Raw genomic sequence first — 23,113 nt, 5'->3', positions numbered from 1 at the left:
CTAGGGACAGGCAAAGATAATTTATGGCAAAGTGTTTAAATTGTTTATACATAAATAAAGTCTCTAAAACTCCTGTGGACACTGGTCTTCTGTGGAAATGCTTTATACTACAGTAGAGGTTGGAACACGAGCAGCTGGGATAGATGCTCAGAGCCTAAGCTGGTCTGGGGTCCAGGAGCCCTTATCCCGAAAGCTTGGAACCAGGAAAGCTAGGGGTTTGGATTTTCTTTTCTTTCTTTCTTTTTCAGATCTTAGAACAAGACCACATACGTACTAAGAGATCCAAGCATGAAATTCGATTATGGTTCATATACATTATACTTAGAGCCTGAAGGTCATTATACAGTGTTAAGTCTCTTGGTTTTTTTGTTTTTGTTTTGGTTTTGGGTTTTGGTTTTTTCGAGACAGGGTTTCTCTGTATAGTTTTGGTGCCTTTTCTGGATCTTGCTCTGTAGACCAGGCTGGCCTCAAACTCACAAAGATCCTCCTGGCTCTGCCTCCTGAGTGCTGGGATTAAAGGCGTGCACCACCACCGACCAGTAGTCTTGGGTTTTTGTTTTGTTTTGCGGGGAGGGGGGGCGTGGTGGGGGGGGGGGACTGGGTCTCTCTATGTAGTCCAGGTTGTCCTGAGGAACTCACTATGGAGACCAAGCTGGAATTTGCAAAGGTCTGCCTGCCTTTTCTCCCAAGTGCTGGGATTAAAGGAATGTGCCACCACATCTGGCGATACAGTGCTTTTTAATAATTCGGTGCGTATGACAGAGCTTCATAGTTTGAAATTTTCTAGTTGTGGCCTTGTATCTGCATTCAAAAACTTTAGATTTGAAGTTTCGGCTTAGGGATGATCTGCCTGTACTTGGACCGCATGAAAAAGGCTTTTATTTTATTGTGGTTTAGGGTTTTGTTTGTATTGTGTTTTATGGTGAGGGGTAGGGGCACTGAGAGAGGGTCCCACATAGTCCAAGCTTGCCACAATTGGCTGTGCAGTCAAAGCTGACTCTGAACATCTGATCCTCCTGCCTCCACCACACAAGTGCTGGGATGACAGACATGTACCCCCACACCCAGCTCTGGAGCTTCTTAGTGTGCACCCCCAAAATACTCTAGTGGCTCCGAGACTTTGCCCCCTGCAGGAGAATCTGGCCTTGGTGTGTGGGGCTGTGAGGCCCCTCAGACCTGCCTGCACATGGATAGATGCTTCCAGCCCTCCTGAGACACTGGGACCTCTCTCTTTCACCACTTGGCTTGCTTGTTTCTTTCTTTCTCTTTTTTTTTCTTTCTTTCTTTCTTTCTTCCTTCCTTCTTTCTTTCTTTCTTTCTTTCTCTCTTTCTTTCTTTCTTTCTTTTGAGACAGGGTTTCTCTGTGCAAAAACCCTGACTGTCCTGGAACTCACAGACTAGGCTGTAGACTAGGCTGGCCTCGAACTCACAGAAATCTACCTACCTCCGTCTCCAGAGTAATGGGACTAAAAGCGTGGGCCACCACCACCCAGCTCCTGTCACCACTTTCTAGTTATGAAAGTCCATAGTGGAAAATCCAGGGTGGCCACACTCATCCCCTTTTGGAAGCTTGCACACTGTGTGTTCACATACTCCTCTTCCCAGCCAGATCAACTTATCCTCAAGCTTTGGGCAAATCAAATGATAAGAGCCTGTCTGGGATTTAATTTATTTTCACTCTATACCGCTTCTACAGCCAAAATAGCATCACCAGCCAATGTGAACCTGTGCTTTCCGAGTTGCTGTTCTCAATCCTGAGGTCTCGGCAAGGCAGTATTTCCATTGCATCCTCACCTGTCACTCACTGAACAGCATCTTACTGAGAACTCATCCCGGAGGCCAGGCTCTGGGGCACAGGAGAGAAGTAGATGCAAACAGGAGCCTGCACATCATAAAACTTCCAGGCAGAGAACGGGGGAGACAGGAGACCAAGAATGACTCTGGAAATGCACATGGCAACAGTGTTTCAGGGCCGAGAAAAAGGACTGTGAAACAGCAGCAGGGAGCCGAAGGTTCAGGAGGAGTCGGCCAGGTGAACGGAGGAGTCAGCCAGGTGAACGGAGGAGTCAGCCGGGTGAACGGAGGAGTCAGCCGGGTGAACGGAGGAGTCAGCCGGGTGAACGGAGGAGTCAGCCGGGTGAACGGAGGAGTCAGCCAGGTGAACGGAGGAGTCAGCCAGGTGAACGGAGGAGTTAGCCAGGTGAACGAACGGAGGGAACCCGCTCCCAAGGCAGAGACCAGAGAACGAAGAGGAACTGCGGCAGAGAGGGCAAGGACAGGCCAGGTGGCTGGCGAGGCCGGAACACAGGAAAGCTGGTTGGGGTCAGAAGACACACCCATCAAAGCCTGGATCCTTTCGGACATCTGTGGCAAGAGGATGACATTGATTTCAGTGGCATAAGCAAATGCTGTGGATGTGGTGTGCAGAACAGGGAGAGGCAGCTGACGGAGTCTCACAAGTGAAGACGAGGAGAAGGCTGAGGGGACCACCAACCTAAGTCAACAGTGACACACCACTTCCGAGGAGAGTCTGGAGGTAAACTGAGCAGGTGGCATTCAAGACTGCTCTCCCGCGTCATTCACTTTGCAGGTGGGGAATGCTAATGGACAGCGCCCATCTGGTTTGTGGAGAAATCAGACTCAAAGATCCTGTGTCCGTATCTTCTCTTGGAAATCCGGCTAATGGGCCTGTCTCCCTGAGACCCTCCTGAGATCTGCAGACCTCTGCCTTCCTGGTCTTCCAGTCAGTTTTCAAGTGGCCTCCACAAGCAGAAACAAAGGGAAGCAGGGTTAGCCTGACTTACACCAGGCCTCAGGAGCCACCAGCAGAACAAGCTGTGGTTAATAAGGCGAGCCTGAAAAGGAACTTGGTCCCAGGAGCTGTGCAAGCGGCCTGATTCCACAGATGCACGGGGGTGGGGCTGTCATCCTCAGAAGAAGGCAGACAGAGACAGCTCTCTGTGGGCTTTGGAACCTGGAGACATGATCACAGAACAGCCTCAGATGCTGGTGGTGGAACCTTCAACGGGATGAGATAGGTTGATGTCTCACCAGGTAGATGTACCTGAGAAAGCAGTTCAGGGAGCTGGCCCCAAGCTAGGGGCCAGAGGGCACTCATTCAGTCCAAAACTTCTATGCACCTGCAGCCTCTTGGGTACTTCTGGAAACCTCATGATGGAAGAATTTCACACAGAGGAAAACATCTCCTCTTTGGGGTCCACCATCTCTGAAATGCCCCTTAGTTTCCTGTTATGTCCCAGCCAATCTAACCCCACATTGTACACCACAGAGACACAGCAATAGGAGGAGGAAAACTGCTTTGGCTGGAAAATCCCTTACCTCCCCTGAAGCTGGGACAGTGGCTGATGGAGAGTTCTGGAAAGGCTGGACAGCCCAGTGGTTTTTTTTTTTTTTTTTTTAAGAATGCGCACTCTAACAGCATCCCTGGGAACCAGTTCCCACTAAGTGTGGGAATGGGTTTGGAGAGGTGGCTCAGTGGTCGAGCACCTGCCTAGCCTGTGCCAGGGCCTGGGCTCCATCCCCAGCATTGCAAAAAGAAACAAAATCTGGGGAAAGTGGCCAGGGGTAGTAGTGCACACCTTTAATCTCAGTATTCCAGAAGCAGAGGCAGACAAATCTCTTTGAGTTCAAGCCCAGCCTGGTCTATATAGCAAGTTCCAGACCAGCCAGGGCTACATGGTTGAGACTATGTCTGTTTAAAAAAAAAAAGAGAGCCGGGTGGTGGTGGCACTCGCCTTTAATCCCAGCACTCGGGAGGCAGAGGCAGGCAGATTTCTGTGAGTTTGAGGCCAGCTTGGTCTACAGAGTGAGATCCAGGACAGGCACAAAGCTACACAGAGAAACCCTGTCTCGGAAAAAAAAAAGTGTCATTATTGGGGGTTTCTCATCAGGCAGCTAGGCAGGATGAGATTGGGTCTTCCCCTTGTCAAGAGTACTTCCCCACCCACCCTCCCAGGTCCAGGGAGCTCCAGCAAGTGCTTTCAGCATCTGACCCTTGTTCCTGGCCTTAAGGGATTGTCAGAAAGAGTGACATTTAGAAGGTCGAGGGTTTCGGCAACATGAAATCTGGATGTCTGAGTGGGAGACATCCATTCGGGCATTTATCCATTTATCGGCAATCCTAGTCACCAGGCATATTTCGTCCCCGGCACTGTCAAAAGCGGGTGACGCAAAGATGAATAAAACCTGCTCAGAAACCTCTCCATCAGGTGTGAGACTCACAAAACTGTCGCAGGGCACAGTGAGGTCGGAGCTGGTGGAGAAGTTGGTAAACTAGAGCAGAAAGCAGGGAGGAGACCCTATTGTCCCCATGAACATCTGACCTGGACACCAGCGGGCCATAGGCCAGGGTATGAGCTGGTGATAAAACGAGGCGGAGTCCATACACCGTCAGAAGGTAAGAAGGAGCCGTGGGGCCGCCTATGACATCACCTGGGGAGTGAGGGAGATGTAACTCGGGGATGGTGACTTGCCTGGCAAGCACAAAAGCCCTGGGTTTCACCCCAGCACCGAGGAACGAGGAACAAGGGAGGGACGGAGGAGTCACCTGGGAGCCTTCTCGGCAGAAGCAGCAAGCCCACTCAATCAGGATCTCTCCTAGAATGTGAGCTAAATTAGGAGCCAGGCGTGGAGGCCCTTGGGCGGCTTCCGGAAGCAACTTAAGGCAGGAGCTGAGCCATCTCCGTCCGGTTGTGAGGTGTACATGTGTGGGGTTCTTACAAACACGTAGAAATAAGAGCGGGGGGGGGGATACTGTCAGAAGAGAGGGAGGAGAGGGCAGAAAGGGCTGGAGAGGGAGGGCCTCCTGGGGCCCCCAGCCTGGTCAAGGAGGGAAGAGTCTGTAACTTCTTGAAGTTGGTGACAGTGTCTGAATTGGTCTGAACTAAAGCAGGAATCCAGCCAAGGCCTTGCTCCAGGTCCTTCACCTCCTCCAGCCACAAGGGAAAAAGACACTGCACTACGGGGGGGACAGAGGGAGGAGCAGCTATTTATAAGGGCAGTTCTGCTCTGCTGCGCGCACCCAGGCCGCATAGAGTCCTGAAACAGCTAAGGCACCCCTGTCCCGTCCCGCCCGCACCCCGCTGGCACTCTGTAGGAGCGCTCTCCAAAAGCAAGGCTTGATAAAGCCTCCCACCCCGCCCACTCCACCCCCACCCCCGCGGTCTACACCTATTTTATTCTCCAAAGTCCCGCTTTCCCCAAGCTTGGTCTCCTCCCCGAAGTGTAAAGTTTGCCCATTGGCCACCAGGTGGCAGCCTTTCCCAGTAAATCTTGCTAAGCTCTGTGTTTTAAACGCGAGGAGGCTTTGCGTCTCTAGAGAGGGCTACTAGAACCTGGTCCTGGGGAGAGACCGTGGGTTCCAAGAAGCCCGGCTGCACAGCAGCCCAGGGAACAGACAGACCGAGCCTCACGGCAGCTCCTCCTGCACAGCCCGGGTACATGTCCAGACTTCCTTCACATCTCTAGCCGTGACTTCACTTTTTCTAATTCCTAAAAGGATAGAAACATTGTAATCCCAGCACTTAGAGGTGGAAGATCAAGAAGCCGTTAGTGCAAAGCCAACCTGGGCAATATGAGACAGTCTCAAACTTGAGTTGAAATCCCAGCTGCACCGGCTCTCCAGCTAAGTCTGAGCACTTTCCCTGACCTCTTCTCTGTGAAGTGGGCATGAGAACCACCCTCCCAGCCCCCACCTGTTAGAACAGCGTGCACTGGGCAGGCCACTAACTACTGCTTCACAGGGGTAGTCAGTACTGTGACTTTTTCAGCCTTCAGCAAAAAAGTCCCTGACCCTCCACCCACCTTAGAGTGTGTGAGAAGTGATCTCCAGCCTCTGCCCTTCCCTCCTCTTCTATCCTTCTGTTCACCTTCCACCCTGGCCTCTTCTCCCTCTGAACCCAAACCCAGGGGAAGCCAAAGCGATCTCATGCTCACACAGACCCTGTCATTCAAATGAGCTGACCTCATTTGAGCCTCCCACACACAGGGAGTCATATGCAGAAACACATGAAAAGGCCACATAGATCAAGCCCCGCAGCAGAGTAGGCCCTCTGAGACAGCTGGACAAGTGTCCTCCTGATGTCACTAACTGTCTCTGACCCCAGGGTTGGTCACTCCCTTATCTCGGCCTCCTCTGGCCTCCTCTTCACCAAAAGCATGTAGCTTTATTCTGTGGTGAGAGCCTCTTGGCCTGAAGGAATCTGTCCTGTTGACCTTGACAGGAAATGTTGACCTAACACCTGTGTTGTAAAAGGGCAGCCTTTTTTGGAGAGAGGATGAAGGAGAGGAACAGACCAGCTCCTGGCCCCAGAGGGCACCACAGTATTAACCAAGAGATTTGTACTCATCAGTGGCTGAACCCTAATTTCACAACAATGGGAGGGGCTGGAGCACTGGTTGCTCTTCCAGAGGACCTGGGTTCAATTCCCAGCACCCACATGGCAGCTCACACCTGTCTGTAACTCCAGTTCCAGGGAATCCAGCACCCTCACACAGATATTACATGTAGGCAAAACACCAATGAACATACAATAAAATAAAACAACACTGGGAATCCACAAGCTAGATTCGAGGGCTGAAAGGATGTCCACAAGGTGCCGTCTTGATTCCAACACTCAGTTCTGCTTCCCTTGGGATGTGGCCTTTCTCCCGGAGAGGATTACTCCACCTGTGGGAAAGATGATTGTTGCAGCTCAAACCTGCATCCTTGTGGCAACCATAGCAACAGCAGAGAGACCCTGCTCCTCCCTTTATTGCTCAGAAGAACTTTAATTTCATGATTATGAACGGTGAGAAGTGGGAGGAGCCTGAGAAGTGGGAGGAGCCTGAGAAGTGGGAGAAGCCTGAAGAGTGGGAGGAGCCACAGAAAGATGACGCAGCCTCTGCGTAACAGCCGAGGGGCTGACAACACACACCTTTGTCTGTTCTGTCCCTAAAAGGGCCGCGCACATTTGGGGTGCTCAGGAAAAGAAGCTGAGTGCTGCGGAGGGGGGAGGGTAAGGGGGTGACAAATAAACCAGCCATTTGAGAACAGAGCACTGCCAGCAGGCTACAATAATGGAGGTGCAGGAAAGGCAGGACACTGCCTCTGCCTTGCTGGGCACAGAGTGAGAAGAGAGGGATGGAGAACAAGTTGCCCCAAACTGGAATAGCCCAAGAGGCACCTGGCAAAGCTTCGCAGCAAAGTTCAACCCATGCACCCTTAGCACACCGTGGCCCTTCCTCCCCATCCTCTGGAAAGGCAGGAAGTCCACACTCCACACTAGCCAGGGTAGTCTGTCATCTTGGCGGGACAAGAAGCCCTCCATCCCTCAGCTCTGAATCTTGCTCTCCTTTCCACTCTTGGAGACATGCTCTGCTGTCACTGTGGGCAGCTGTCAGTGCAAGTTCTGCTCAGTCGTCTGTCCTGTGTTCTTTCGCAGTCTCTGAGATAGCGACACTTGGGGTCAGGTGGCTTTTCATTTGTGGGGGGCTGTCAGGTGACTGGTAAAAGATTTAACACTTCTAACACACGCACGCACGCACGCACGCACGCACGCACACACGCACGTGCGGAGGAGGGCAGCATCCCTGGCCTCTACCTACTAGGTACCAGTAGTACATACACCCTATGCCACTCCCTGCCCAGCTGTGACAGCCCTCTGACACTGCCGAGTGCCCCCTTGGATGGTATAATCTCCCCCACTGAAGGACTGTTGCCCCACACTGCATTCTTTTTTTTTTTTTTTTTTTTTTTTTTTTTTTTTGGTTTTTCGAGACAGGGTTTCTCTGTGTAGCTTTGCGCCTTTCCTGGGACTCACTTGGTAGCCCAGGCTGGCCTCGAACTCACAGAGATCCGCCTGGCTCTGCCTCCCAAGTGCTGGGATTAAAGGCGTGCGCCACCACCGCCCGGCGCCCCACACTGCATTCTATTCCACCCCCTTTTCCTCCTTCTCATTCCTGCAAGGTTCAGATTTCAGAAGGAAGAAGCCTCAGTCTTCTTATCACATAGGCCAGTTTACCCATGTTCCTCTGTGTACCCACTTCCCTCTTCTAGGCTGTAACACCCAGGAGCTTGCTTGCTTTGTTTATTTGTTTATTTATTTATTTATTTATGTATGTATGTATGTATGTATGTATGTTTGAGACAAAGTCTCACATTATACCTCAGGCTGGCCTGAGTCTCACTGTGTAGCCCAAGCTAGCTTTGAATGATGGCAATTCCCCTGCCTCAGCCTCTCAGGTACCAGGATTATAGGCTCTAGGACCTTCAGTGGCTGACTCTTCCACTGAGGCAGAAAAAAACTACTAATGCTTCCTCCAGCTCCTCCTGTACCAGCAGCCAGCCTGGTGGGGGGTGAGGGGGGGCAGGATGTCCAGTGTGGAGGGGGCAGAGCTGAGTGCTCTGAAGCCCGGGTGGCCAGACTCTGTCTCCAGCCAGGAACAGGCCCATGAGTGTGTTGCATGGCTGGTTACCAGATCAGTAGACATGAACGGATGATCAGGGAAGAGGAGTCCAGGGTTTTCCATGCACCTTTGCCCAGGAGCAGAGGAAGGGTCATTGGGACCTGAGGTGGCAGGGCAATGTTTCATTTCCTCACCCTGTCACGTCCCACGCTGAGGATTATACAGCCCCTTAGAGTCCCATGTAATGATATGTTGATGATGATGCTCCACTAGTGTTCTCTGGGGAAGTCCTGAGGATGCAGTCATGGACACTGTCATAACACAACACTTCCAGAGAGACTGTGAGTTGGTGTCCACCAGTCCTGAGCTGGGAAGTCTTCATGGAACTGCCTTGAGGAGATGATAGTCTCAGGAGCACAAATCTGTCACATCACTTTTCCTCCTTCACACGCCCTGCTTGAGTGTGTCTTGGTCCTTGCAGCCTGTGAGGTGGGGTGGGATGACCATCCCGATTCCAAAGCTTATGAAAAAAGGACGGGCCAGTAGAAGGTCTGGCCTGCTAAGTGGACTCAGGAAAAAGGGTTCAGACTTTACTGTGCAGGGCAGCATGTGCCGCCTGGGGTCTACAGCAAGAGCAACATCCTTCCAGCACCAGAGAATTCCAGCATACATTGTGTGCCCGCCCGTGTGCAAGGCAGCATATGTTGAATGCCCAGTGAGCCTCAACTAGCATCTGTGTCTGTGTGTATGCACATGCATGTGGGCTGCACGTAGGAAGAACACCCGTGTGTGTGTGTGTGTGTGTGTGTGTGTGTGTGTGTGTGTGTGTGTGTCTGAGTAACGCTCTGCAAGCACACAGGGCAGTGTGTAGCACTGGCTTTGGGAGATGTGTGCAGTCACAAAGCCTCCAGATGCGAGTGCAAGTGTATCAGAGTGTGAGGAGAGACACACTGGGGTTGGAGGGAGATCCTGGTGTGTAACTAACGGGATGTGTACAACAAAGATGTACAGGAGGTGCAGCACACACACCAAGTGAGGTGTGTGGGGTTCTATCCTTTCTCTGATGTTCAGACACATGTCTTTCTGCACCAAGGACAGACGGAAGGTTGGAGCAGGATGCACAAGGCATCTGCACACACATGAGAGTGAAAGGGGAACACGGAGCACCCCTTTCTTCCCTCTTTCAGGTAAGGTCAGCCCTGTTCCCAGTGGGAATATAGTGGAACTCAGTTTTAGAATCAACAAGTTTTTAACTGCTTTTCCCTTCATTTTTTATTTTATTCTATTTTGCCGGCTACTGCAGCCATTTTATTTTTCTTTACACTGTGACATGTTGCTGGAGCTTAATATTCTCACTGGACCATAGAAAACCAAAATTGTTCACTTCTTAAATAATTGAATACAAAAAAAAAAAACCTTACATGAATTAAAAGGATGAATAAAGGGCTGGAGAGATGGCTCAGAGGTTAAGAGCACTCACTGGCTGCTCTTCCAGAGGTCCTGAGTTCAATTCCCAGCAACCACATGGTGGCTCACAACCATCTATAATGAGATCTGGCGCCCTCTTCTGGCATGCAGGCATACATGCAGACGAAACATGTATGCATAATAAATAAAACAAATCTTTTAAAAAAAAAAGATGAATAAATTCACAGGTGTCCATGCAAATGTTCACAATTCAAGTAACAACCCACAGCGGTCAAGCGGGCAAACACCAGAACGGAAACTGGGTCCTAAGGCTTGGGCTTTCCTTCCCTGTTACACAGCAAGAGGGAAGTGGTAACTGGTTCAGAAGCTCTTGCCAGAAATCCTGGGACAGTCAGCTGTTGGTTAATACCCTCCACAGATCACTACAGGGTGCTCACACAGATCCACCAGGCTGGGAACTTCTCTTCCATAGCTAGCTCTCCTCAGCCACCAAGTTATTATGCCACGTGGACTAAGGAGCAAATCAAGGTAAGATGTGCACACGGGGTGTTAAATGTACACCAAGGAAACAGTTAACTTGACTACAAGGTCAAAAACCAGCAGCAAGTTCTCTGGTTGAGGGCTGGTATCAGATACAAGCTTCAAGGACAAATTCCTTTTCAGTGGCCTGTTCCGGTTTCACGAGGCTAGCCTGAGGTGTGCACACTTGGCATGCCAAACTGATACTTCAGAATCAGCTCCTGCAGCAGGTGTCTGGCACCTGCACAGTCCATCTACAAGCATTTGTGGCAGACGATGGAGGGGCCCGACTCGTCATACTCCCGCTTGATGATCCACATCTGCTGGGAGGTGGACAGTGAGGCCAGGAGAGCTGCCAATCCATACCGAGAGCCTGAGGCTCGGAGGGGAGCCATGACCTTGATCTTTACTATGCTGGGTGCTAGGGCTGTGGTCTCCTTCTGCATCCTCTCACCAATGTCTGGGCACACGGTGGTACCAGCGGACAGGACTGCATTGGCACACAGGTCACACCTTGGGAAGGTTCGCATCATGCTTTATGACGGTATTAAAGGTGGTTTCACAGATGCCATGGGAGTCCCTATCCTGGAAGAGCACCTCCGACACCAGATTGGCTCATTGACAATGGTGATTGCCTGCTCGTCAGGCATTTCCTACCTCTCCTCCAAGGAAAAGGAGGACGTAGCAGTAGCAATTTCTTGCTCAAAATCTAGGGCAACAAAATATAGTTTCTCCTTAATGTTACACACAATCTCCCACTCAGCTGTGGTAGTGAAGCTGTAGCCCCACTCAGTCAGGATCTTCATGAGGTAGACTATCAAGTCCCAGGCAGCCAGATCCAGATGCAAGATGGCTTGGGTAAGGTTGTACTTTTTTTTTTTTTGGTTTTTCGAGACAGGGTTTCTCTGTGTAGCTTTGTGCCTTTCCTAGATCTTACTCTGTAGACGAGGCTGGCCTCGAACTCACAGAGATCCACCTGCCTCTGCCTCCCAAGTGCTGGGATTCAAGGCGTGTGCCACCACCGCCCGGCTTGGGTGTACCCTTATAAATGGGCATTATATGTGTGATGCTGTTACCAGAGTCCATAACAGTGCTAGTGATGAACTCTGGGGCATACAGAGACAGCACCACCTGAATGGCCACACACTTGGCAGGGATGTGGGAGGCTTCAAACATTACTTGGGTCATCATCTCTCTGCTAGCCTTGGGTTTCTTGAGGGGCTTGGTCAGAAGCACCAGGTTCTCCTCAGGGGTCATGCACAGTTCTCTGTAGAAGGTGCAGTGTCTGATCATCTCCATGTCGTCCCAGTTGGTGGCAATGTTGTGCCTGATAGGGTACTTCAGGGCCAGGATACCCTTCTTGTTCTGGGCCTCGTCCCCCACACAGGAGTCCTTCTGGCCCATGCCCATCATGATATCCCTGGCGTAGGGGTCGTCTGATGATGGAGGGGAACATGGCCACGAGGGGGACTGTTGCCAGCAAAGTCTGCTTTGCACAGGCCATAGCCATTGCCAATGACAATCCCTGCAACTTATTCTTCCGCTGTGATGGGTGGAGGACCAGGCAACAGAGCAGTGAAAAGGTGTGCAGCATAGACTAGTGGTGGGGAGAGAGGCCCTCCCTTTATTTTTACAAGATGCATTTCTTTTATGTTTCGATTGTGTGTATGCCTGTGCATCATGTGTGTGGCTGGTGTCCTCAGAGGTCAGAAGAAGACTTTTGATCCCCTGGAACTGAAGTTATAGATGACTATGAACAAACATGTGGGGGGCTGGAGAGATGGCTCAGCGGTTAAGAGCACTGGCTGCTCTTCCAGAGGTCCTGAGTTCAATTCCCAGCAACCACATGGTGGCTCACAGCCATCTACAATGAGACCTGGTGCCCTCTTCTGACCTGCAAGCATGCATGTAGGCAGAACACTGTATCCATAATAAATAAATAAATCTTTAAATAAATAAATCTTTAAAAAACAAACAAACAAACACGTGGGTACTGGGAACTGAACCTACGTCCTCTGCAAGAGCAACAAGTGCTTTTAAGTGTGGAGTCACCTCTCTTTTTATTTTTTATTTTGTATGTATGTTTTGCCTGCATATACATCTGTGCATCGTGTGTGTGCGGTACCTGTGGAGACCAGAAGAGGGCATTGGATTCCCCTAGGTACAGGAATTAGAAATGTAGGAGCCACCATGTGGTTGCAGAGAATTGAACCCAAGTTCCCTGAAAGAGCAGCCAGCACCTCTAGCCACTAAGCCATCTCTCCAGCCCCTGGAATCAATGATTTGAGTCTGAGTCTTGTTTGGTCATACTGGCTACAAACCGTGAGCAAGTTTGACAGCTCCCATAACCAGGTTTCCTTATCATCAAAATGGGAAGAAGGGATACTCCCCACTTCCTGTGGAAGTTATGAAAGCTGAAGAAGGTGCAAGGGCAAAGCACTTCCTCCAGGGGGCGCACTCCCAGGTGTAAGTTCTGCTTCGCCTGAGGACAAGAAACACATCTTCCAGTGTCATCTCAGAGATCCCTGTAGACAGGGACGCAGGCTCTTCCAGGCCCAGCTGTCATACCCCAATGCAGACATCTCGCTGGGACAGCTTTGTCCCATCTTCACCAGCCCCCTGTTGAAGCCCTTGCATTAGCCTGCAGGGAACCTGGCAGAGAGGAAGAACTGAGGGCCAACACATCAGGAAATGAGGCTCAGAGGCCTGATACGGTGGCACACACCTTTCATCCCAGCACTCAGGAGGCAGAAGCAAGTGGATCACTGGGAGTTCAAGGCCAGCCTCGTCTACATGATGAGTTCCAGGACAGCCAGAGCAACATAGTGAGACCCTGCCTCAGAAAACAAAACAAAGCAAAAAAGAAAGAAGTAATGAGGTTCATATCTAGAAACCCATCCTGTGGATGCAAACACTTGAGACAAGCAGGTCAGAGACATAGTTGCAGCTACTCCATACCCCAGACCCTAAACACACAGGTGGAAGCGGGCAGGCCCTTCCCGGTAACCAGTATAAGCGCCACCTTCTACACACAAGCTCACCATGTAATCCCTGCAGATGTTCACACCTGTCTACACGCAGGTGTGCTGGCACCTGCTTAAAAGAGCGTATATGCGTCTCATCACTGACATCACACTAGTACTTTGAAATCACTGATGGAACCATTTTCACTATGGAGATTGGCATATTCTCCTGAGATGGGCAGGGGAAAGTAAGAATACAAGAATGCAATAGATCCCATTGCAAAAGGAAGAGAAAGGATAATCATGGGTGAAAGCTTTCTCTGCTGAACTCAAGTACAGAGGCACCTTGACACTCAAGGGTCAAGAAAGATCTGCCACCATTAAATAAAAATATGAACATAAAACTGTAGAAGGTCTGGGGGTGGGGTACTTCAGGTAAATTATCTGCAAGAGTGGACACCCGAGTTTGGTCCTCAGTTCCTGCTTTTGAAAGCCAGGCATGGTAGTGCTTGTAATCTCAGTGCTGGGGACACATAGACAAGCAGATCCATAGGGTTGGCTAGCTGGCTTCACTTACTCAGAGTTCCAAGCCAGGGAGAGATCCTGTCTCAAAAGAAACAAGGTGGACAGTACCCAAGGAATGGACACCCTGAGGTTGGCCTCTGGCCTCTGTGTGTATTCACACACATGTACCTACCCATATGCTCCTGTTCACACCACCCCCAATGAAAGAAAAAGAAGAGAATGTCTGCCACGAGTGGGGGATGTTTTCACCTTCTCACAGTAGGACCGTTCCGGACATAGTATAGTCTGTCCTTACAGTGTGGCTACAGATCCCAATTCAAAACCCAGGTGCTCAGTTACCTAATGGCTGGCCAGGTACTGACTGTACGGGCAGTCACAGTGAGGAAGCCCTGATAGGTCTGTGCAGGAGCCACAAGGCCTGGCTACCTGCCTCAGTGAGCAGGAAGGGGTGCCTCTGAAGAGTTAGCCAAGCTCCCAGAAGGATCAGCCAGAGCATAGTTGCGTCAGTATCCAGGACGAGGCTCCTGCCCATCCCTGGGTCCCAGTCTCCCTCTTGCCCTCCCAAGTATTACTCTTGATAGAGCAGAGAAATTTCTTGTGCACAAACGAGCCCACAGTCTATATCCTGTGGAGCTGAAAGCCACCGTTCCCGGAAAAGAGGGCACACTAGGAAGTCTGGAGATTACAGCAGGAACCACTGACCAGAAAGTACTACTCTCCTCCTCCCATCCCCACCAGCTGGGGCATGGAAGTGGGTGGTGCCATCCTGGGGCTCCGCAGGGAGCCACTTCAGGGCACTGTCTCAGAGCAGACACAGCTGTAGGCATTACTGTAGAGAGTTCAAACTGGGCTGTTGAGATAGAGAGCATGGGAGAAATACAGCTAAGTTCATGACCACATAAGCTGGTGTTTGTCCTCAAAACTGGCACCCCCGTTGAAGGACACAGCAAGGGGAGGTAGACAAACAGATGTCACCTGCTTGCAGGATTTTTGCTTTACATAGAACCTGTGTGTTGGCAAGCTTCTGCTTTGTGTATCACACAGAGATCTGAGCATAAAGATACTTCTCTGACCTGGGCATGGTGATTCACTCATGTGATCCCAACATTTGGGGGACCAATGCACGAGGATCACGACTGTAAGGGCAACCTGGGCAGAACAGTGAGACCTTGTCCCCCACAAAGTTATGTAACATCTGGGCCAGTAAGATGGGTCTTTAGTGGAAAAGATAATATTGATAAATCAGAGTCAGACCCTGGTGTCCCAGCCAAATCTCATCTCTGTCTTTGCTGCTCACCCAAGTTCAATACTTCAGAGTACACAAGCTACATCCATTCATTCACTGAAGGGTCACCTGGGAGATTAGTGCACATATTCATTGTGCTTAGTCAGACTCCACGAAGCCTATCTTCTAACCTCAAGTTACCTCTGGTTCAGCCCAAGCTTGTCATGGATTCTAGAGGGGTGAGCTGGGGGCCCTAGATGGAAGACCTTGTTGGCTTCCAGCCCCAACAAACACCAGCCTTCCCTTTGCCAGCTTTCTGGCAACTGAGCTCCACTAGTGGAGCCCAGCCTGGCTCCTTCAGCACCAGAGGAAGCTGTACAGATGGCAGCTTCCCCACCACCTGGAGGAAGGGAGTTCCCGGGCCCATGGTGGGAGGACTCTGCTGCACGTTCTCCAGGCAATGGTTGTGTCCATGCCAGGTGGTCCCAAGGGGAGGTGGGATTTGCTTTCCACAAGCAAGTCCCTGCTGATCTAGACTCTCATGTGCTCTAATGAAAGTACCCCTCCCCTGGGGTGACTTCATCACCTGTTAACCTGCTGACTGGAAATTAGCTTCTCTTCTGAGGTGGTAGAGCTGGGCATGAAGAGGAGTTCTTGTACTCTGAAAACAGTAGTCAGTGTACAGATTCCTGCTCAGATTAATCTAGAATGTCACCAAGTTCTCAAGTGCAAGATCTCACAGGCTGGTGCAATCAATCTTCTATGTGTCCAGGATTAAATTACACCGGATACTTAGCATCCTAGATGTATATGTCTGAGTTCATCCTGATGTTTAGGCCTGAGTCTGGAACTCCAGTATGGTGATATTTTGTTTGTGCTGAAATGTGATTTTATTTGTATGTTAATAAATAAAATTGCCTGGGGGTCAGAGCTAATAGCAAGCCATAGCAGAAGCCGGGCGGTAGTGGCACATGCCTTTAATCCAATAACATGGCAGGCAGAGTCTGTGTGTTCAAGGACACAGCCAGCATGGTGACCCATGCCTTTAATCTCTCTTTTTTTTTTTTTTTTTTTTTTTTTTTTTGGTTTTTTGAGACAGGGTTTCTCTGTGTAGCTTTGCGCCTTTCCTGGAACTCGCTCTGTAGACCAGATTGGCCTGGAACTCACAAAGATCCACCTGCCTCTGCCTCCCGAGTGCTGGGATTAAAGGCGTGCGCCACCACCGCCCAGCGCCTTTAATCTCAATACCAACCATCGAGACCTGGAGGTCTGTATAGACAGGCAGTGACGAGGAGGTCATGTGGTTGGGTTTACAACCAATGAGAAGGCAGAACAGAAAATCAATAAAAAGCAGACACACAGGAAATAGATCTCTTTCTCAGGGTAAGGACGGTGATGGCAGCGGTAGCGGGTGATAAGAAGTCGGTTTTAGTCTCAGCTCTTAGCTACTGCTCTCTGACCTCTTGGGCTTTTAACTCTGCATTTGGCTCTGTGTTTCTTATTTAATAAGACCGTTACATCTACACTCCAGTCTGGAGCCTGGAATGAGTTTGGGATATGAGAGGTGCCAGCTCCACCCCTAATACAGAGTGGGTGTGTGCTGAGCTTAGTTTTGAAGATCAGATGAGATCAAGTGCGTTCAGGATGGTGTAGCGGTGGGCTCAACACACCCTTTCTCATTGTTGTGGCCAGTGCTGCCTCTCAAGGAAGCCCCTGCTTAACAGAATCTGAAGACCACCAAATGCCTGCTCCAACATGTACCCAGCCCATATCACTGGTCAGGCCCTCCTCTAAAGGCCTAATCCTCTACTTCAAGGGCTATAGGATATGAGGGCTTCTGTATTTAGGCCAAACTTGGGGATCCCATAAGGTCACGACGAAATACGAACTCTAAGAGTCTGCCTGAGCACAAATCCCTAATTTTATGAAAGTGTGTACCTTCAGTCTTCAGAGAAGTTTTGTCCCTGGTGCTGAATGGTGGAGTAGATATCGGCCACCTGCAACTGAGCTATTTCAGGGACACAGAAGGATCTTTCCAGGAAGGTGGATGGGAGAGGACTCCATCTTTCTTAGTGTCAGGCCAGGACCAGTGACTTGTAGCCACAGCCCCACAGAATTAACTTGATTTGCTTGGGCTACACCAAGTTCCTCCCCACCCTCCCTTCCTTTTCTGTCTCAATGTGTCTGCTATAAAATATTAAGCTCTGTGAAGTATATTTTGAACCCAGGCCATATGGCTCACCAGGACCACGATAGCTGTTCACTGGGCTCATTGTATAGAAGGATGCTCCAGACTCCAAATCAAAAGTTAATAGATAGGAAGTCAATAGATCATCTTAAGCAATTCAGTGCCCATTTTTAGACAATCTAGTAATCATTATTGTAGTTCAGCCAGTATTGATGGAGAAATATTCCACACGAGACACTGTGAGAAACTAGAGAGAGGAGTTTAATAAAATATCGAATACAATATCTTTTGTTACTATTTGCTAGCTGTTAACACTTTGGCCACAATTACACTCTCTCCTTCCCTCTGAAATGGTCCAGTGGTTACTGGAACATCTGAAAGTACATTACAGACGGCATAGTACTCTTAAATGTGCCATCAGAGAGCTCCTAAGTACAAGAATCGTTCTCCTGCATAACTACCATACCAGTGTAAATCCCCAGATGCTTAACGCTAGCATAGTGACGACCGCCTGAAACGCAGTCCGTGACCCCATTTCTCCAGTCATCTCTAGAGTGCTGTTGCTGGTGTATGTTTGTTTGTGGAGAAATCCAGGAGCCCTAGTGGATCCCATGTTGTTATTTGGTTTCTTCCTAACGTTTTCATAGTTAGAAAGCTCTGGAAAGATAAAGAGTTGTGGAAGACACTTCAAACTCAAACTCAAAGGCAAAACTCCTTTCATGCAGGACCTTTGGATACTGCATAATTCTCATTCCTCACTACAGATGGGCAAATTATTTCTTTGGAGGGCATATGGGCCCCTAATTATTCCAACAGACTAAAGCCATCTGTTCCCTACAAGCAGGAAAAATGGGCAAAAAGTAGTGGCAGTAGGCCCGGGGCCCTGACCAGGGTGCAGTCCCCCCACCCCAATAACCATAATCTTGTCCTCAGAGGTTTTCTGTGGTGGGATTGACTTGGGCATTAGAGATATGGGAAGAAGGAAAGGAAAACTGAAGAACCAAGAAATCTGTCCTCACTGAGGTCTGTGGTCCAGGAGAGAAAGTGTGGGCAGGGACTCTTTTCTTGAAAATAGATGAGATTACAGACCAACCCTGAGTGGCAGAGGAAGAAGCCACATCTAAGCTGGAAAATTCTCTGCGTGAAGGACACACGGCCTCATTGTACAGTGAGAGGGAAGGAGACATGAAGTTATGATGGCCAGGGCCAGCCGACTCTCACACACATCACACAGGGTGCTTAGCTGATGGCCGCTGTGCAGAGTGCCATTCCTTGCATGTTTAAGAGCCTCGCAGCTGAGATTCTTCAGCAATGCCTTTAAATCCCAGAACTCGGGAGGTGGAGGCAGGCAGATCTCTGAGTTCAAGGCCAGCCATGGCACTCTGTAACTAAGAGACCTGGAAAGATGGCTCAATGGTTAACAGCACTTGTGGCTCCATCAGGGGACCCGAGTTCAGTTTCCAGCACACACACACACTGGGCAGTTTACAACCTCCAACTTTAGGTCTTCTCGTCCTCTGGTGGCCTCTTTAGGCACCTGCACACATGTGGCATATGCTCACACAAAGTTACATACATCCACATAAATTAAAACATTAAAAATATTTTTAAAATTTATGTGTTTACTTTTTGGGGTTCTGGTTTGTTTGCTTGCTTGTTTTTTCTTTTTTCTTTTCTTTCTTTTTTTGGGTGGAGGGGTTGGTTTTTCAAGACAGGGTTTCTCTGTGTAGTTCTTGATACCTGTCCTGGAACTCACTTTGTAGACCAGGCTGGCCTTGAACTCAGAGATCTGCCTGCCTCCACCTCCCGAGTTCTGGGATTTAAAGGCATGACCCACCACTGCCCAGGCCTTAAAAATATTTATATATTTTTAGGAGAGGTTCACTGAAAGATAAAGATTTGTGAGAACATAGTTGATTCGTGCAGCATCATTAAAATGGTCAGAAGCCTGATAAAGGGGCTTGAGCTAGGGATTGGGTCAAAGCGGAGGACTAGACACAGGGAAGCCACAAAACCTGATGCTTCTTGCCTAAGTAACTGTGAGAAGCAGGAACTGATGGGGCAGGAAAGCAGAAAAGAAAAAGTGAGTTCTAGCTCGGACACACTGAATTTTGTTGGTTCCCAGTAAGCAACGGCCTTCTGCTTCCAAGGAAATAGAATAGATGTATTCTCTATACCTCTCGCTACTTAAATAAAAACTTCGGGCAGTATATGTAAAACAAACAGAAGAATCAAGAAGGTGCTGAGAAGAAGGTAGGGTGACCAGGGGACCTCTCAGTCTGAGAAATGACACTGTGGCAAGTCCCCCCAGTTTTTCTTTTATCTGCTCCCAGGCTGGGCACTGGAGGGGCAGCCAGCCTGTAAACATGAATGGTTCTCTCTAAGGCACCAGCAAAAGCCTCAGCTCTCTAGCCCAGGAACAGAAGATAGGATGAAGGAAGGAATTAATTTGGAGATAGAACCATAGAAATTACCTAATATGAACAACAGACAGGAAATAGCTTTGTTATTTATTTATTTATTTATTTATTTATTTATTTATTAACAAAAAGGGAGAGAAGGGGAGGGAGGGAACCCAATTCTGTCCTAGAAAAAAAAAGAGTGTAGGAACTGTACAAAAACTCAAATAGCCGGGCGGTGGTGGCCCACGCCTTTAATTCCAGCACTCGGGAGGCAGAGCCAGAAGGATCTCTGTGAGTTCGAGGCCAGCCTGGTCTACAGAGTGAGTTCTAGGAGAGGCGCAAAGCTACACAGAGAAACCCTGTCTCGAAAAACCAAAAAAAAAAAAAAAAAAAAAAAAGGCTTAAATGGAAAGCATAAAATGATGGCTTGAGGAAGCTAAGTGAATCACAAACAGAAAGAAATCTACACCAAGACATGTGATTAGATTCTTGCAATCTAAAAGTCCGAATAAGCAAAGTGTACAAGATTACTAGGCTATATTGGACGTTCGAGATCACAGCAGCTGACCCAGGGCTAGGGAGCAGAACTCGGATTGTCAGAGGGAGAGTAGAGATGACACCATAGGAAGCCATGTGCTTGGAATCACCGCCTCGAGAGACGCGAGCGCCCACCTCTCCTGGAGAACAGGCTCTTCTGCCACACGGGTCGCACTACGTCTGTGGCTCCTTAGCACCTCTGTTCTCTTATTCTAGAACAGTGGTTCTCAACCCATGGGTCAAGACCCCTTTGGAGATGCCTAAGGCCAGCAAAAAAACAGATCTTTACATTATGATTCATCACAGTAGCAAAAGTTACTGAAGTTATGAAGTAGCAATGAAAATAATTGTATGGTTGGGGTCACCACAACGTGAGGACCTGTAGTAAAGGGTCGCGGCATCAGGAAGGTTGAGGACCACTGCTCTAGCATGTGTGCTCCTGGGCTTTCACCTTGCTGGTCTGTGCTTCACTATCACCTCTGCATCCTGTCCTCCATCTCTCGTCCTGTCTAACGTCCATTTTCAGCTCACCCCCACCCTACAAAAGCCTCCAGTGCCCTCTGCTTCCTTCATGTTATCGCTAACACTGCGTACTGACTTGATCACGTGACTCGCCCTCATTAAGTCGTGTGAGCTCCACCAGACCAGTCTAGAAACCAGCTCCAGGTCACAACATCTTGTCTGGGGCACAGGAAGCAAACAAAAATGGTTTGTTACGTAAACAACTCGTAGAGCTGAAAAAACGCAAAGAAACTCATTGTGCGCAGCTGTTTCTCATAACTGTGACGAGACACCTGAGAAAACCAGGGAGAAAGGACTTATTTTGGTTCATGGATTCAGATGGTTCCATGCACTGGCTCTGTTGCTTTTAAGTCTGTGCAGGGGCAGAAACATAGCATAGGAAAGAAGGAAGGAAGAAACGAAGGGGAGTTGGGACAAGATATACCCTTTGAAGGCAACCCCCCAAGTGACCCATCAGTGGATGAACATTGTTGAAGTTGACACTGTCTTGCTCCAATTGCTTTTGACAGCACCCCCAGGTCTGGACCAAGTCTTTGGGGGAATGCCTTATTTATTTATTAACTCTTGAGACAGGGTCTCATCATGTGACCCTGGCTGATTTGGAACTCACTACGTAGACCAGACTACCACTGAACTTACAGGCATCCACCAGCCTCTGCCTACCAAATGCATGGATCAAAGGTGTGTGCCATCACACCTGGCTGGAACACTTTATGTCCAAACCTCAATTCCCGCCCTTAAAAGAACATCGCGTCTCAGGGCTGAGCCAAGTCTTTATACTCCTTCAAAACAACATTAAGGGGGAAAGGATTTGTTGTTCTGCTTAAAAGTCCAAGTGACAGTCCATCACTGCTGGGAAGTCAAAGCAGGAACTTGAAGCAGTTGGTCACAGTCAAGAGCCAATGCATGGATATTTAGTAGTGCTCAGCTCACTCTCTCCTAACCTCCTCCAGGACCCACACCCAGGGAATGGTGCCCCCACCACAATAATGCAGACCTTTCCACCTTAACTAAGGTGATCAAAATAGCCCCTTAAAGACACACCCACAGCCCAACCTGATCAGGACGATTCTGCCATTCCTCGTTGAGACTCTTCCCCGGTAGTTCTCGAGTTCGTGGACAAATAAAGCCAATCATCGCATCATTTCGCTTGGTTGTCACAGATCATAGGCAAGCCAGGCGGGAGTAATGGCCCACATTTTAATCTCAGCGCCTGGGAGGCAGAGGCGATAGCGTTTTTTGTTTTGTTTTGTTTTTTTTTTTTTTTTTTTTTTTTTTGGTTTTTTTTTGTTTTATTTGTTTTTGTATTTTTTTTTTTTTTTTTTTTTTTTTTGTGAGTTGGAGTCTAGCTTGGTCTACATAGCGAGTTCCAGGACAGAGCTATACGATGAGACTCTGTCTCAAAAAAAAAACCAATGAGGTAGGCATTATTACTCTCGAGAAACTGAAGCTCAGGGGGTCACAGCATCAGACACCAAATCATACATCCACCAAGATGAAGAACCAACTTTCAGCTATGGTTTGTTGTTTCCTGCCTACTCTACCCAGCCACCTAGTGGAGGCAGGTTATCTGGGTTTAAACCACGCCCCTACAGCCTTCTTGCCGGGTGGTTTGTAAAAATTCACGTGCTTAGATCATCTTCACGTGGTAAAAATTTCTGAGGATTCAGGGTCAGACCTGCACAGTGTACAGGTAAAGAGCATCCCACCCCCCAGCATCTCTAGTGGTTGGGCTAGAGTTTAATTTAAGCTACTGGGTACCATGGCGATGAAGTGCTATAAATACCCTGGGGACTTGCAGCCAGCCCGCTAGTTACTGCGCTCTCGCGCCACCCCCATTTCCCACCAGGGCTCCGCTCGCTCGAGCTGCCGGGGTAGGCATGGCAGGGACCACGCCTGCGCTCTGTGCTCCAGTTCCCGCCCTCTGCTCGCAGGCTTGCTTTCTCCTTGCACACCCCCACCCTTGAAACCGCGATTTCATCTCCACCTCCTACAGTGCATAATTCATTTCCTCTTGGGTGAAAGACGACACAACAGCTCCCAGGCCCCAGAGGACTCTTTGATGAGAGTTGGAAATGGGATGGATGCAACCTGTCCAGCCAGCTCCAGGATAGCCACTAGCGTGGGAGAAATCCAGTTCAGTTAATGAATAAAGCAGGAAGGGAAGGAGCTGGGAAGGGAGGCGGGCACCACAGAGAGAAAACGACCAGCTTCCCCACTTGTTAAATCCCTGCTCTATGCCCCTTCTGCCCCTAAAGTGGGTCTTGATGACAGCTCTGGGCGGGTGGTGGAGGAGGGCTATGTAACTTCAGCTTGGAATCCAGGGCCCTCAGTACACATAGGCTCTGCCACGGTCTGACTTCACCCGTCCTCCCAAATCTCCAGAGCTTTCTCTTAT

The 23,113-nt window shown here is 49.3% G+C and overlaps 1 pseudogene; it reads right to left on the bottom strand.

Moving 5' to 3' along the window:
• Positions 1–10,607: 10,607 nt before the first annotated feature.
• On the bottom strand, positions 10,608–11,996 carry LOC131916538 (actin, cytoplasmic 2-like; annotated as a pseudogene).
• Between the last annotated feature and the right edge of the window lie 11,117 nt (positions 11,997–23,113).

Source organism: Peromyscus eremicus, chromosome 8a (assembly GCF_949786415.1).
Source record: "Peromyscus eremicus chromosome 8a, PerEre_H2_v1, whole genome shotgun sequence".
Taxonomy (NCBI): Eukaryota; Metazoa; Chordata; class Mammalia; order Rodentia; family Cricetidae; genus Peromyscus; species Peromyscus eremicus.
Note: the sequence above shows the minus strand (reverse complement) of the source record. Positions and strands in the feature narration are given on the sequence as shown.